General features: G+C 39.9%; 1 long non-coding RNA gene across 1 annotated transcript; it reads left to right on the top strand.

Moving 5' to 3' along the window:
* Positions 1-394: 394 nt before the first annotated feature.
* LOC110743714 lies at positions 395-6,710 on the top strand. Its single transcript, XR_002523183.2, has 2 exons — positions 395-1,261; positions 3,808-6,710. It is a non-coding gene; the product is annotated as an uncharacterized LOC110743714 (long non-coding RNA).
* Positions 6,711-9,878: the final 3,168 nt, after the last annotated feature.

The following is a 9,878-nucleotide window of genomic DNA, read 5'->3' as shown; positions in this document are numbered from 1 at the left end:
CATGCTCGTGGATGAATGCTGAGATGTTTCCAGAAGATGGCAGTTCAGCTTTTCTCAGTTTGGTGGTACATAGGGAAACTGGAGATAATCTCCACATATAAGTGAATGGTTTGTTTCACTTACAACAAGAACTTTGGAGGACTCAGGGATTTTATAACAGAATCTCAAATCTTATGACAGTTTTCCCACTGAGAATTTGTGTCACTGACATCATTCTCTGCATGCAAGCATATCATCTTTTACACAATGGATGTATTCCTAAAAGGTTGTGTGTGAATCAAATTTTTATATTTGGGAGACAGTTCTAATCTCAATTTCTTCACCTATACAATGGGGGAAAATCAAATTCTATTTCAAACTCACCAGTGAAGCATGATTTTATTTAAGGAACCATGCTGTGAATTTTCTCTGTGGTTGGAATACTGGTCCACTAATTTATCTGTTTTGCAAATTTGGATTTTTATCTATCAAGCTTTCTTGAATGCAACTTAGAAAGGTAAACAGTAGCTTTAGAGAGAGCCTAAGTGCTACAAAAATAAAAGTAGTTACCAACTGAATGTGAAACCCAGAACTCTGAGTTCCACTCAGCAATTTAAGCAAATTACATCAATTCAGGGATGATGATCAGTGATCCAAAGTAACTGAGTTCTTCTTTTTCAAGTTCTTTGCATTTTAATAGTCTCTGACTCTGTAAGTAACAAGCAAGGTTCTGTTAAGAATCCATTTCAAATTTGTGTTTAAAAGCTCTGTTCTTCACCTTTGAAGAAATGGAGCTCACGAAGTTAAGTAAACAGATTGCAGATGGCACACCACATTCACTCGGAAAACATGCTGATTACTCAGCAAAATGGCATTTAGCAAAAAAAGCCAAGAGGTGAGTTACTACATCAAATCCTCAATGGAATCCAATATCCCCACCTGTGGGATGCCTAGAGATAACCAGTAATTGTATCCAAAAATGCAATTACCAGAAGGGAAGAAAAACAGATTTGCTCTCTTTCATGAGGAATGGAATCATGAAAAGGGTCTTTCATCATGGAGTAAGTACACCGGAAGCATAGTTTATTCTGTCTTGATGCCCACTAATGGTCTGACCCTCTCCCATTATATAGTTGCTAGGTGAAATATGGCTTTATTATTCGTATCTAGAATTATGTCACACTCCTCTCTCCTAGGCAATCACCAAGTCTGTTGTACCAGCACCAACATAGAGTTACTATAAAAATTAATCAGTAAGGCCAATATTTATTTTTTCAGAAAGGTAAGCTTTTCAGAATCCTTTTCTTCTCACAATACATTAACGTGTTGTTGTAATCATAAAAATAAACTGAGTGAATGAGAAATGGTAATTGAACACCATCAAAACACTCTATATTTGGAGAGAGGGGAGTATACAGTGATCAATAAAACTCAGAACACTGACATGGTTTAAATGAGTCCCCCATTGGTTCCCCAATATTCAGGATACCAAAGGTACTGAAACTACTCTTCAGGAAGTAAGCAGGAATAATTTCCATGATGAAAAAGAGAATAATAAACTTTGAAGAAAGACTGGATTGTACTTCCTTTAGCTCTAAAGTAGAGGTACTTGAGGTCATAAGCCAATAGGCACTTAGTCAGATGCCTCCTGCATTCCCTTCCAAAAACACTCAAGATAGAAGACAATGGGGATTTGGTCAATAATAGTGTAGAAAGATGTCAGAAAAGATGGTGCTTCAGAAGCCGAGGAAATACTTGGCAGAATTAACAACTGAAAGATATTCATCATTCATATATATTTATTATATATAATTCATTATATATATAATGTTATATTATATATTATATATTATATCTCATATATATATATATATATATATACACATCTCACAAAGGGCAGGTAGCCAGTGTAAGTTAGGATGAAAAGGGATACACACAAGAGAAGCACAATCCTATTTCTCTTTCCCTAAATCTGTATGATGTAAGGCAAATCACCTCACTGCTCTGGGACCTCATCTCTCCAACACGTAAAACATTTTAAGAGTAACTGCAGATTTACCTCTTCAATACTTCTTCCAGGTTTTGGAATCAGGAGGTAAAAAGTCATGAGTAGATGATGAGATTGGGAAGACTGGGGGAAATATCTTACCACCAATTGTCAACCGGTAGATTCCATGGAGGATATAAAAACATTTACCACTTCCAAATATGGACGCACCCTCTACCTACTAAATGGAGACCGCTTGCAAGCATGTGTGCATTATTTAGTTATTATGTATTGATTTGTATGAGTATGTGAATCTAATACATAATTTAGCAGCTGATAGATACATAATTATATTCCTTTAATCACCAGCAGACCTCCAGACAGGACTCAAAATCTGTATTTCTCCATTCCTTGCCTGGCAGGTCTCAGAAGGTCAAGGTTTTGCGTTGCCCTAGCAACAGCTGATAGCATCACTACCACCTGAAGCCGCCCAGGGGGCTGCAGGCTCTGCAGCACTGTAAGCGGTTATGATGTTATCCCAGTTGCTGGGGAAACACACAACCTTGCACCAGGCAGGTGGGTAACCGTGGAGTCAATTTCCAACCATTCTACCTTTAACAGTCTACACTGGCAAATGTATTCATCACTGCATAAATTCCGTGAACAATTTGGGATCTTAAAGAGTTGTAGTCATGTGTTCTCTTTTTAAAAAGCTCTTAAATAGTTCACCTTTACTGCTTGAAATGTAGTGCTTCTATGAAAAAAATAAAAACAGGTTTATTATTGCTCTATTTTAAACGAAATTGCCACCCACACTAAAATATGCCAGAGTAACTCTTCCCCAGTGTCTCTGCCCCCATAATCAAGCCTGCATATATTCTTTTAGGTTGCTCTCTATCTACAGGGGAAAAAAAGAAAAAAGGTATCTTAAGATAATATTGGATCTTTAAAAGTAGACTCATAAAAGCAGAGAAGTCCTGTTCATCATTTGAGTCATCCTTGATTGGCTCTCTTTTAAAATGCATTCTCTGTCTTTCTTATAACCAAGGGCTTTAAAATTCAAATGTTCATGAACACCAGCTTTATTAAAATTAAGGCTTGGGGAAATGGCTTGGAAAAGGGAGAAAAGAATATTACCCAACCATTTAAAAGATGCTAATTAATGAAATTCTAAAGCCCAGAGAGGGCATTTGATACAGCAAGAGTTTCTCTACCAAGGAAAAATAAAACTCATCTAAAAACAAAAAATTTTAAAAAAACCTCAGAATAAAATAAAATTGAAGTAGATTAACCCAAATCTTCCCCCAGGTTCTGGAGAGGCCTCAGGAGTTTTGCTATATTCTAAGAACTTAAGTTTGCCTGCCTATGAACTGAACGCATTTACATTTTCTGGTCCAGCTCCATGCCAGCCTTTTAGTCATTGGGAAACTGTCTTGAATGTGCAATGCAAGGAATTTCACCCACTTGGTTTTTATCCACTGTTTGTCCTCAGCTGCAATCACATACTCAGTCCTGGTTAAAAGGGAATGCAGGGAGAGCTCCATTCGGCCCCATCTTTCTTAGCCACAAGCTCCTTTCACTTTTAATTATGGAGAGGAGAACACATTCTCCTTTCTCCATTCTCCACCTCTCTTACCTCATTCATCCACAGCCGCTTAGAATTGGAGCTTGCAGCAATATTTTCCCTCCACGTGTTAAACATCGGCGGATCCTTTCAAAGCATCTATAGTTAAGCTTGTATCAACCTCGCCAATGTTTCCCCACACTCAACAGAGGAAGATATGTTTGATTTTATCTTGTTATTACTCACCATTGTGATAGTCTTGTCTTGTATTCTATAGGAATCTCTCGCTCTCTCTCCGGATATTGCTGTGGGCCAAAAATGGAAAATCTCCATTGAGTGAAAAATACATTCATTGGTACCGAAATAAATAAATAATCCCAGTTCTGTAACAGAAAATCATTTTCTGGAGCCTGATAATGATTTCCTAATACTGAGATATCAATCAGATGATCCATTTGTTATCTAATGAAAGTACTGGGGCTGGAGAAGGGATTAGTCTATGGAAGAAAATGGGATGATCCACTGGGTGAAGGCTGATGAAGGGAGGAGAAGGGTACATAGCCAGGCAGGCAATGTCAGGACTCTGAAAACAGGGTTTGGAAGAGCCTGTGCAACACATCTCCTCTGTAAATATCCAAGTACCCTCCCTCTCACCCTCCACCTCCTCCAGGCCAGGGTCAGATCTTGTAGATTGTAGCTCTGCATGTCTAAGGAAAGAGGTGCCCCCATGCCTTTGCACAGGCTGTGCTGTCTTCTAGAATGTTTTCCTCTTCCTTCCCACTCGTCTGTCACTTGGTGATAATCATAATATACAGCCATTAAAATTAGTAACAGCTAAGGTCACCTTGTGTCAGGCACCTTGCTAAGTGCTTTATATAGCTCATGCATGTTCACCACAATCCTATGAAGTAAGTATTCTATTTCCTGCTTTTCTGATGAGGAGTGTGGGTCTTGGAGAGCTTAGGTTACTGGCACAAGGGCATATAGGTTAGAAGCAGCAGCAAAATAATTTATCCATCCAAAGTCTATGTTCTTAACCACCATAAAAGATGTAGCTCAAAGGTTACTTCTTTCAGGAAGCCTCTTGCTTCACCAGAAAAGAAAAAATTTTACCCTCTTCCCCTTCACTGAGTATTCAGATATTTTGTATAAACTTCTCTTAGGGCACTTATCATACTGGATTGCAATTAGTGGGATTATTTTAATTACTTTTTATGTGTGATACAGTTTTGCAGTCTCGGCACCAAAATTACCTGACACACAGCAATTGCTCAATAAATGTTTGCAGAAAAGGAGGAATAATGGATAGAATGAATAAACAGTGAGGCAAAACAGGACAGCCCCTAGGCCCTTTGGACACAGAGACCCGGATGTCTCCTTTTTAGCCAACTGAGATGAGGATATAGCTCTTTTCCTTTCATTGAACACTTCAAATATGTCAGCCAGAGAGACTGAGTCAGGGAGAGGCCAGGTGAGCTGACTGCAGGCTGATGCTCACACCCAATCTAATACTTGCCTGCACCTTCGTCCTTAAAAGGGGTGAGGTAGGCTGGATTCACTCTATACTCTTAGGGTTGGGATTAGGTTAGAAGAAAAATAACGTCTCACAATCCCCATCTTAAAGGTCCAGCCTGTCAGGACCCAAACCTTCATAGGAGGGGCAAGAGCCAAAGTAGCACAGAGCAGAAGAAAGACCATCACTCCATAGAGGGGTGACCCACCTGCACTGTGCTGCAGAGGCCTTCTCTAACCAAGACAGAAAGAAAGACGTCTGAGTCTGAAATCTTGTCCTATTTTGTCCTCAAAACTAGGCATGAGAGGCAGCAGCAGAGGGACCCTAGCTGGGTGGGGAGCAGGGCAGTCTGTAGTCTCCTGCAGGAACAAGGTGGATGTGGAGGGGTGGCCACCACTTGGGCAATTTTCCAGCTGCTAAAGATCGTACAGTCAAACCTCTGTGATTAAAGTGATATTTATTTATAGTTTTCTCTTAGGTATGTATTGCCTCTGTGTCTCATTTTTCCTCAACATACAACTCAATGTAAATAAATAAATAAAAGGACAATGTGCTACAGGAGCTGCCATACAGGAGCTTGGGAAAGTGTTGGTAAGTAGGCCCAGAAATCCCAAAATGGTTCTGCGGACACTCACTATTCTGTGACCAAAAGCTTATTGCAGTGAAAAGCGAAGCCCCGAGCATGTTGGATTACTACATCTGAAAGTCCGTATTTCTGACCAAAGGGTGACCTGACACTAAAACTCTATGAGTCAGTTGACTGTAAAGGTCTTCAGAACAGAAAGAAGGTTTTGTATCCTTTGTGCTGGGAATTTCAGATCCTGGAACCCTGGGCAAAGCTTAAATCCTGTCCTATAACATCATACCAAAGCCAACTTCACAGCTATGTCCTGCAAAGGCTGAGGAGGGTCGCCGCAAAGTCAAAGAAGGTAAGAGCTTGGAAGGCAATTGGAAGAGATCTAGTCCAATTCTGTTATTTCATGAGGCCCAGAGAGAATGTCAATGCTTCATTTCCAGTAATGCAACAAGCGTGTACTTAGAGAACCAGCAAAGAGGGCATGACACAAATAAATTAATGGTAAAAGCAAGATAGATTAGACAACTTCAGCTTCAGTGATCTTATCCAGAACCTGATAGTAAGACAAAATTTTAAAATAGTCTATTTTAACTTTAACATCCATGCAAGTTTTGTGTTTAGATACTTTCAGTTGCGCTTGGCAGATTTCTAGACACACAATATTTTGACACTTCAGATGTTTAAAGGTCTTATTTGTTCTGTGGAGGGTGTTACCATGTTCCCAAAGAATTAGGCTCAAGCTGGAGAACCCAGAGAGAGGGCAGGTAATTTCTGAAAGGAGGTGACACTTCAGAGAGGTAATGTTTTTCAAGATTATAGAGGATAAAAACAACCTGAGAATAAATATGTCTCAAAGTAACAGACTCTGAATTCCTGGGCTAAGGTTTCCACTTGTCACTCACCACCTGAGAAGCCTTGAGCAAGTTATTTAACCTCTCTGATCTCTGGTTCAGCATCTGCATACTACAAAAACAAATGTGCCTATGCCTTTGTTGTAAAATGAAATAAATTAGAAATTTTAAAAAATCACCTACAAAATCATCTACATGGCATAAGCATATTAAACAGTATGAAAACAAAGGAGCAAGAAGAAGGAATAAAAGGGAAGAAGGAAGAAAAGGGAAGTCAGAAGGAATTGGTGTTCATTGGAGAGTGCATATGGTAGGTTCCCCCCCCCCCCCCCGCCAACCCACCTCTCCCACCAAGGGACTAAAGGAAAACAAATTGCAGAAGTCAGGTGGAATATGTTTCCTATAGTCAATGATGGCTTTAATTATAAATTATATTTGTGCATAAGTACAATATAACTACATTGTAATTATCCCATTGGGCAATGTCAAAGTCAATCCAAAGGCTGCCATTGCCTTTGATATTTAGAACAGTGTCAGATTTCACCCTCATAAAAATGTTTTGGGGTAAAAGGGTGATACTGACGTCTACACTAAAATGTGATTTAGTCACCTGGATGACTTGATCCCTTACTATGAGGCTTCATAGGTGAAGATGGATGGATAAATGGATGGATAGATGGATGGTTGGATGGATGGATGGATGGATGGATGGATGGATGGATGGATGGGTGGATGGATGAGTGGATGGATGGATGGACGGATGGAAGACGGATGGATGGATGGATAGATGGATGGACGGAAGGAAGAACGGATAATGAATGCCTTGCAGTACTATGGCAGCTTTATTTGCTTTAGTGCTTTTAGAAGAAGGAGTTCACATTTTTTAAAGTGCAAGATCTTTGTGCATCATGCCCTTTATCCTCCCTACAAACCTGAGAAGCAGGTGTTATTATTTTTATTACACGAAGACCAAAAGTGACACCTGAGGATGGTTAAACAGCTTGCCTAGAGTCACATAAGCTGTTGGCAAAGTTGAGATTTGCATATAGGTCTGTAAGACTCCAAAGTTTAAATCTTCCACTAAAAAACACTACTTCATAATTACCTAAAAATGAGTGAAGAGGCAGACTTTGAAAAGTTTAGTTAACATTTTTTGAGTTCCTGTTTTTGAGTTAGTGTTCTAGTTTTCCTGTTCGGCAAGAAACATAGGTATTTGGAGAAGAAAAGGAAAAACAGAAATAGGATGACCATATTTCCCAGTTGTCTGGGACAGTTCCCATTTGTACTCATCAGCCTGGCAAAATTATTAATAATGCCCATTTACAGTCTCAAAATATCCCAGTTTCCACCTGAAGTAGAAACCACCATTTATGAGCGAGCTAGTTTATAATCCAACTAAGGGTTAGAGTCCAGGTAACTATATGTGCATGTGTCTGTATTATACTTTATTTTTCAGTTGAGTCCTTCTCCTAAGTTTCTGAATAGGTAGAGCTCTAAGCTGTAACAGACATCTCCTGCCAAAAACGTTGCTTCCTAAGAATTTGTCAGTTCGCACATCCTTCCCAAGCTCACCATACCTGCTCACACTTTCTCATATAATAGTGACAAGGAAAGAAATGAATGTGACTTGAAATAGCATCATGACAAGGCAGACAATGAGCTAGATTTTACATTTTAGCATAGGATCCCTGTTTCCCTGTAGCTGGATTTCACGCTTAGCTATAGGTCAGGTTGATGAGGAGAATGGCTGCGCATATGCAGGGTTTTTCTCATGTCCCCTGACCACTACCAACGCTGCCATCCTGGCCTGTCTGGGTCTCCTCCTCTTCATGATCATCAGAGGTAATTTTGCACAAAGCACGCCTTACCTATTCCTAATTTTTCTATTCAAAAGCCTTGTGTATTTTCTCATTGCTATAGTTAAAACTGTAACTTCTCAGCATGAGCTATACAATATTCATGATATAATAGGAGAATGAGCGTAAGGAGAAAAGAGTTACAGTCACGGTTCAGATACTAAGTAATGGTGTGTTTGGCTAAGGTGTTTAATGCTTCAAGGTCTCAGTTTCCCCATGTCTAAATATGAGGTTGTAATATACACATTCTCAGAAGCTTTCCAATACTAAGAGATTGTTTGGGACTTGCCCTATTTCTCCTTGGCTTCTCTAAGTACAACTTGTTTACTCTCTGTTCCACAGAATACGTTTTTTAAATTCCTACCGCATGGTTTGCACAGGCTGTATTTCCCAGTGGGAATGCCCTCTTCCCTCATTATTGCTTCTTTTATCATTGTTTTCAGCCCCACTGACCCAAAAGGTATTCATCACCTAAAACCACAGTACTACTCTTATCTGATAAGGGGAGCCACAGATACCCATCTCCACTGACTAAAGCTCTTGCATATCCATATTGGCCTCAACAGATGCTGAGTTCCTTCTGCCTCTAATTCAGACTGATGATAGCTAATCCAAAAACTAATTCTATTCCATTCATCTCTTACTAGCTATTTATTGGCTGATCCTTTCCCAGTAGTCTTCCAGTGAGTATGTCTCCAGAGTCCTATACCTCCCATCAATGAATGCCACTCATAAATCTAACAGCCTATTCTATGTTTCTTACTGAGTACCAAAAAGATATCTCAAACCGCATGCCTCTTCCAACAGCCCAAAACCTGCTTAAGACTTTTCCAGACATGTAAGTGATATCATTACCTATCCAATGGTGTAGACCCCCACATTCCTTTTTTCTTCACCCTTGGAATCTGTATTAGTATGTTCTCATGCTGCTAACAAAGACTGGGTAATTTACAAAGGAAACAGGTTTAATTGACTCACAGTTCCACATGGCTGGGGAGGCCTCACAATAGTGGTGGAAGGTGAAGGGGAAGCAAGACATGTTTTACATGGCAGCAGGCAAGACATCCTGTGCAGAGGAACTCCTCTTTATAAAACCATCAAATCTCATGAGACTTATTCACTATCAAGAGAACAGCACGGAAAAGACTCGCCCCCATGATTCAATTACCTCCTACCTGGTCCCTCCCACCACATGTGAGAATTATAGGAGCTACAATTCAAGATGAGATTTGGGTGGGGACATAGCCAAACCATATCAGAATCTAATCCAAAAGCAAATTCTTTTGGCAATACCTCAAATGTATCTTGCAAAAATGGTCGCTTCTCACCATCTCTATTGTTACCACCTGAACCCAGAACACCAAAATCTCTTGCCCAGACTGTTGGTTACCCTGCACCTGTGTGTCTCACTACTGTCCAATGTCCACATAGCAGTAAGATGATCTTTTTAAATCATTATCAGGGTCTACAATGGTTCTATCAGCCCCACAACACCTGTGCCTTGCTGTTTCTCCCACCTCACGCCTGGCCACTCTTTCACAAACCCCTGCT

This window comes from Papio anubis, chromosome 7, assembly GCF_008728515.1.
Source record: "Papio anubis isolate 15944 chromosome 7, Panubis1.0, whole genome shotgun sequence".
NCBI lineage: Eukaryota > Metazoa > Chordata > Mammalia > Primates > Cercopithecidae > Papio > Papio anubis.
The sequence above is the reverse complement of the archived record's forward strand: the minus strand, read 5'-3'. Positions and strand labels throughout refer to the sequence as shown.